The sequence below is a fragment of the Crocodylus porosus genome, unplaced genomic scaffold, assembly GCF_001723895.1.
Source record: "Crocodylus porosus isolate Cpor-Errol unplaced genomic scaffold, CroPor_comp1, whole genome shotgun sequence".
NCBI classification, from domain to species: Eukaryota; Metazoa; Chordata; order Crocodylia; family Crocodylidae; genus Crocodylus; species Crocodylus porosus.
Window position 1 is genome coordinate 26278389 of NW_017728951.1, and position 7472 is coordinate 26285860.

The following is a 7472-nucleotide window of genomic DNA, read 5'->3' on the forward strand; positions in this document are numbered from 1 at the left end:
GAAGCTAGTTGGAGTTCAGTTGCAGCCTTGGCTTTCCTGGTTTGCTCCTTGGAGGTGAATCCCGTCCTCCATCCTTTGTAGGCTTTCCTTTTTAGCCACAGTAGGTCCGCTAGGTCTCTGGAGAGCCAGGGGGGCTGCATTTCAGGAAGAGCAGGTTGGGAGGGAGGGAAGGAAGAACCATTAGTGGAGTGACTCAATCTGTCCATGAGTGCTGAAGGCCTGGCAAACAAGGTACCTCCTCGGTTTAAGAAAGGATGCAGGGGAATCCTAATGGAAATGTATTTGGGAGGCAATAGGCAGGACTCCATAGCTCGCACGGAAACATGTACTTAAATGGAAAACAGCAGCCCTTTCAACTGCAGAACAAATGCTGAATTCAGGCCCCAGATTTGGCAGAACAGCCCTGCCGAGGAGAACGGATTGTTCTGCACGGATCTGAAAGAAAGCGGTTAGTGACTTTTCCTTAGGGTCATACTTACAAGCTCTCTGCGGCAGAGCTGGTCTTTGTGACGCAGGAGGCGCGGTGTGCACAACAGGCCGCCGCTCTCCAAAATGGAGTCGACAGACAAATCCCAATTCAAATAATGGCATAATAGAAAGTGCCCCCCGTTGAGGAAGCCGGGAAGCGTTCCCACATTTGTTTAGGTTGCTCCAACTTAAAAGATCATTTCAAAAGAAAATATAAGAGACAAATTCTGAACAGGCCTCCAGTCCCACGCGGGCCAAAGTCTTGTCTGTCTTTCAGCCATCAGCTAAGTACAACGGTGCCATTATCACCACGCTGTTATAATCAAACTGAATTTCACCAAGGCAGGCAAATATCTGCCCCACATTTATGGATCCAGAGGAAGGGCACTTAGCTGGGAAGTGATGGAGGAGTCAAACAGATGCTGCCTGAATTCTGCCCACTGGTTACAAGCAGGATATGTAAAGCAGTGTCTTTTATTGGGCTTATAGCTGGGAGGGATGTTAGGCAAACTTTTGGGTACAAAACATCCTTTCCCAGGACTGGGAAAGGAGCAGATAGAGCCTAAGCTGCATACCAGCAAGGACACCACCCAGAATGCATTTGGGGTATTAATCACCACTGCAGTAACAAGATTCATCAAGGCTCGCATGGCATTTCACTGACCTCAATTTCCAAGTATTCAGAACTTTGTCAAGGAAATTTCTGCTTTAGGAAGAAGCTCCTTGTGTTTGATCTCAGCCAAAAAATATCAGCGAGTTAACAAAACCCATGTTGCTGTTTCCGAGTTGTCAAGCAGAGGAGGAAAGACCCAGCAGCTGCAGTGCCCAAGGGCTCCCTTGAGCAGAAACTGTACCATGGGCAGGAGCTGCACTGTTGCCTGAAACCCTCCCATGAAAGCATGCAGCAAATCAAACCTGCCCTTCCTCCATAAGACAGATGAGGTGCACTGGATGCACGTGGCTCTTAGAAAACTGCAGGCTGTGATGCAAACCTGTGCATGGGAGGAGAAATCGTGCTACAGAAGCTGTAACGCCAAACCCCTGGGATTACGTCCACCTAAGTCTCTCCTCAACAATCACAATGACACAATGCATTTGCCTACGATCCAGAAACAAAAAGCTACGTAGCATTCATCTCTGCTTCCAGGGCTCCCCAAGCTGTTATCATTTTAATGAAAACCCCAGAAGAGGCAGGGATGCTAATTTAGCTGTGTGACTTGTATTACGCTGGTACTTAGCATCTCAGTCACGGGCTAGGACTGCTGTGCTAGGCACTGTGCATACAGAACAGAGACGGCAGCTTCCGATTCCAGGCTGGGACGAGACAGCAGATGAGACGGATGCAGAAGCAAAACCACCAGACCCGGCAGGGAGCTCCCGGCTGAGGCCTCTGAACATCAGCAGTTTCAGACACTGCAAAGCAGAGCTCGGATCGGAAGGGGAAGGGAAGCAAGTCTGCAGGTACCCCAGAGCATGTCCCCCGGCCGGAGGGCCATTGCCCAAAGGTACTGGCCTGAAAATTTGCCAGACAAAGCTGGAAGCTGGGGTTGCGAGCTGGCCAGACAGGCATCAGCCTCCCTGCACCCAATTCCAGCCAATGGGAGGTCCGCGAAGGGCCTGGGACGCAACCAGGCAGCTTACACTTGATGCAGCAGAGAAGAGGGGGCCCGAGGGGCATTCAGAGAGGTGACCTGAGCGACGCGGCAGGCTAGGATGGGAACATGCTGGCAGCACCTCTGACCAAGCCAGCTGCAGAAGGGAAGAGCGGGCAGCTCTGGAGATGGGTTGGGGGAAATCCTTGCCCGAGAGGCACCACATTCCTAAACCCCCAGTCCATGGGTCACAGCACCACTCCCCTCAAGTCACAGAGGCCACTGCTGGCAGGAAGCAAAGTCTCAGTTTCAGGGCTAGTTACTCTAAGAATTCAAGCTCATGGGTTTTTGTAGAGGACAGGGTTTGTTATAGAGCCCAAAGGGTGGCTGTTCCTACTCCTCCTTCAAACTCGGGGCCCGATTACCTGGGAGGGCTCTTCTGGTGAACGCTTGTGCTGTGACTATGTAAGAGGGGGTCACATCGCTTTGTTCATGCCAACTGAAGCTCCTTGCGCCAGCTCTGCATACCTTCAGCACTCCCCCTCGGTAGCCTGAACACAGGTCTTACAGCTTGGCTACAGATTCGGGGGTCACAGAATATGAGGGCTGGAAGAGACCTCAGGAGGTCACATCTAGTCCAACCCCCTGCTTCAAGCCAGGAGCAGCTCCAACTACATCATCCCAGCCAATGCTTTATCTACCTGGGTCTTAAACACCTCCAAGGATGGAGAGCGCACCACCTCTCTGGGAAGCCTGTTCCAGTGCTTCCCCAGCCTCCCCGTTAGAAAGTTTTTCCTAATATCTAACCTCAACTTCCCTTGAGGCAAGGGGCAGGTAGGCAGCAGAAGGATAAGGAGCTCTATCTGCTCCTGCCACTTAGCCAGGACACACTCCCGCTGGCTCTGCCCCAGGTCACACAGAAGCTGTAACTGGAGCCCATTGCTCCTTGTCCTGTCATCTGGCCCCAACAACAATAGTCCAGATCCATCCTCTTTGCAACCCCCCTGCAGGGAGCATCCCCCTCGGTCTTCTCTTCTGCAGGTTAAATAAGCCTAGTTCCCTCAGCCCCTCCTCACAAGTCACGTGTCCCAACCATTTTTGTTGCTCTCCACTGAACTCTTCCCAACTTGTCCACATCCTTTCTGTAGTGGGGACCCCACAAATGGACACAGGACTCCAGATGTGGCCTTCCTAGGGGAAGAATCACTTTCCTTGATTTACTGGCAATCCTTGTACCGATGCAGTTCAGGACACCAGTAGCCTTCTTAGCAAGGGCACACTGCTGGCTTATATTAATTAGTCTTCTTGTGCTGTCACCCACAGGTCCTTTTCTGCAGAGCTGCTGCCTTGCCCATCAGTCCCCAGCCTGTACCGGTGGATGAGATTGTTCTCTCCTAAGTGCAGGACTTTGCACTTGTCCTTATTGAGCCTCATTGGATCTTTTTAGTCCAATCCAATCTGGTTTGTTCACCAGGGGATGCTTTCTGGGATGGGATGGGATGGGCTGGCCAAGTGCAGCTCCCTCCTGACATGCCATCCTCTCTTTCGTTTCCATGGTCAATACCATCCTCAAATTGCTGCCAGGCAGCAGAGGAAGCATTAAGTGCCTTGGGTGTCACTAGCACAACCAGGATGCTCCAGATGTATTGGCAGGCACACAGCCGGAGGCAGCCACCAGCATCGCCAGAGGAGGAGGAAATCAAGCAGCTGGCCCTGCATGCTGTTTTGCAGAAGCAGTTTCCAGACACAGGCAGCAAGCACAGGCTGGCTGTGGAGGATAGCGCTGCTGACCTGGGAGGACGAGCAGAGCAGGCAGGACCTTGAGCTGTGGAGGAGCACACTCCTCGGGGTTTGTCCAAGGTTTCACAGGGAGCTGCAAACACCAGCACAAGACCCTCTCCATGGCTGTTGCCATCTCAGATCCGGCTTTCCTCAGCAGACACCGGCTGGCTCCCACCTGGTTTGGTGCTTGCAGGTCAGCTACCAGGTAGAAGATGGCTGCCCTTGGTCATGAAACCAGGCAACACACAGGAGGTGACCAATGGAGTCGCACAGCTAGTGCTCCCAAATCATACAGGACCAGCGGTGGGACCCATATGCCTAACGCTTGCTGCCAGTCACAGGCTCTCCGACATCACTGACAGAACCACAGAGGTGGGTCAAAGCTGATGCATGGAGTGAATCTACTGCCGTGATTATCATGGCAATGAGCTGCCCCCCGGATGTCAGGACATGAGAAGTTCACTCGTGTCACATAATGACAAAAAACAGAGCAAGTACCCCAGAACTGTGACAGACCTTGGTGCTGCAGTTCCTCCTGCTCTCGAACATGCAGCTGCCTTCCATTCCCATGGCTGGTGCAGTCACAACCTGGAGAGGACGAGAGCTGTTTTCCATGCCTTGAGCGGCTGTGGAACGGACAGCAGAGTGCATTTGTACACTGAAAGGAAACCGAAGGAGTCTCGTAACAAGGCTGCAGCAAAACACCATCATCTTATCGCTGCTCTCATGGGATATTACTCATATGCCACAGGCAGAGGAGAGAGCCATGCTGAGGGCTGGGAGACACGAGACACTTGTAGGGCCATACGAAAGCCAAAGAGGCTGGCCTGGCAAAGAGTTCAGGAACACCCTGGGCTCCAGCTTTCAGAGCAGCGCACTGCAAAGGACAGCAAAGGTAACAGCCAGAATGGGGACAAGCTGGGCAACTGCTGTGGTTGGGGGAGGCAGGCAGCATCAGCGACATTGTCCAGAGTTGGAAATAAAACCCTTCCTGGGGCCCCCGGCCAAGTCACCCAGATGTGCCCAAGTGCAGGGTGCAAATGCCAAGGCCACTGTGGTTGGGGCAGGGGAGGAGGCAGGGCAGGGAGCTGCTTGGGCCTGAAGAACATGGAATGGGGCAGGAGCTGCCCAGCGGAGGCTGTCCCTCTCCCTGCAGGGCAGGTTAGGGCCCTATGGGCAAGCCAAGCCTGGCACATCCTGCTGCTACGTAGCGTGCGACATCTTGCCCTGAACGCTTGCTTGCTGCCCCTGACAGCTCGCTGTCCTTTAATTTCGCTCTGAAACATGAAAGCTTCACTCTGCTCTTGTCCTCTGGTCCCTCGGCTGCAAGCTCAGACCTGTCCTCTCCACTTCCAAAAGGCTTGCCAGGCCCTTGGATGTCTCCCGGCCAGTTACTCCTGTCACCCTCCAGGTTTGCAACACCCCCTCCAGCATCGCCAGAGGAGGAGGAAATCAAGCAGCTGGCCCTGCATGCTGTTTTCCAGAAGCAGTTTCCAGACAGGCAGCAAGCACAGGCTGGCTGTGGAGGATAGCGCTGCTGACCTGGGAGGACGAGCATCAGTGGATGCTGTGAAGGGCTAAGTGGCTTCCCACATTCTTTCCCCCTACACAGGAACCCAGTACCAATGCCAGTGGAAGTCACCACCTCCTTGGGACACTGGAGCCCATGTCTGTCCATCCCAGCGGGCTGTCCTCCATGGGAGACTCAATCCTGAGGTCTAACCCAAAGGGGGAGCAAAAGGCCGCTATCCCAAGGCACATGGACATACTGGGAAGACAGACAACTGCTAGGGAGCACCTAACTGGGGCAGGGCTGGAAGAGATATACCACCCCAAAGGCCCCGCTGCCCCACGACGAGCCTGCTGACAAGGTACTGGTAGCCTCCGTTCCTCTGCTCTCACAGCTGCGGCTCAGCACCATTCAGCTGCTGTGTGGTGCTGACTGGCAGCTTCGGGGCCGAGCCTTTTTGGCTGCGCAGGGCTTAGCACTGCAGTACAGGGTAGCTAAACGGGCCGACAGAAAGTCACTACATCTTTACACAGCCATAAGTGCCACACAGACGAGGGAAGTTTAAGGCTCTTCCCCAAAAGGCCTCCTCCAGTCTTAAAGGGCACCGGCCAGCCCAGAAGTCAGCTCTGGCCTGCAGCAGGCAGTGACCTATGAAAAGCCCAAAATACTCACAAGGGAATCTTTGGCAAAACAGAGACGTTAGCTCAGGGCCCATGAAATCTTCCTGGCTAAGGGGATCGCACCTGCCTTATCAGCCAGAGCTGGTGATTTGGCTGGGCCTCAAGTCTGCTAAGGCTTTATGGACCAAAAATCAAACACATTAGCACTTCCACAGCAATTGCTTAATAGGCATCTTATCACACTGCTCTGTTTGCTTTCCAGATGAGGAAAACCCAGAGTGCAGCTGCAGCGATCCAACAGGGTGACCCAGGCCAAGCGTTTCCTAGAGTGAGGTGCACCCGAGGAGCAGAGATGCTGTGTTCTTGCCAAGACCAGAAAATACAACTTGCTCTTGGCAAGAGCTGCCACTCGGTGAGGCCAGGGATCCAGTGAGCTCTGCCAGCCTGGGAAACATGGCAGCAGGTGAAGCCCATGCAGCTGGGCCACTACCACCCTGCCCTAGCACAGCACAGCACAGGCTCTGGCACCCCTCACACAGGGCAGGCAGGCAGGAGAAGGATAAGGAGCTCTATCTGCTCCTGCCACTTAGCCAGGACACACTCCCGCTGGCTCTGCCCCAGGTCACGCAGAAGGGACAGTGTCTGGAAGCCCTGGTACAGGCGTGAGGTGGCACCGGGGCTGTCCCCAGAAGCAGAAGTCGCAGAGCCCAGGGTAGGGTAGGGAGGAGCTCGGATAACTCGGTGCCACCGGAGCCCAGAGGAGTCCGAGACTCTGGTCAGCAGAGAAGGGAGAGGGCCTCTGCTGCGGAGGAAGGGGCCTCCAGCAGCCAGCTAGCTGTGGCCAGGCGCAGGGCAGGCAGGGCGGCCGAGGGCCACGGCCCCCGGCTAGGCTTCGCAGTGGAGCCGTACGTCTGCTGCACGGTCGCTGCCCTGGCCCCTGGCCGCCCGCTCCCCAGACTCGCAGGGCTGCGTGGCACCTCGAGGGTCACCTAGTCCAAAGCCTTCCCGGCACCTCCGCGCAGCCTCGGCCGCCCCACGAGGACGCGAGGCAAGCCGGCCGCGAGAGCCCCGCACAGCCAGCGGAGGAGAGCGGTTCCCTGCCCCCGTCGTGGCAGCCTTCCCGAGGCGTCCCAGCGCCGGGCAGGCAGTAATGAGGCGGGGGCATCGCCCACGGTAATTGCGACGAGGGCCCGGCTGGCAGGCACCCACACGCTCCGACAATGCGCCGCGTGTCGGGGACAAGGGCCCTGCTGTGCGAGGCCGGCGCGGCAGGAATGCGCGGGGCGGCAGATGAAGGGCAGGGGTCAGCGCGGGCGGCAGGAGGCGGAGCGAGGGCCCCGGCGGGGCGGGGCGCCGCTCCTGGCCACTCAGCGCGGCGAGCTGCAGGACGCGACCCGGGGAGTGAAGCACAGCCGGCACCGCCCCGGTCCGGTCCGGTCCGGTCCCCGCGCGGAGCCTACCTCACGCCCCGCTGCTGCTCGGCCCCCGCCGCCATTTCAT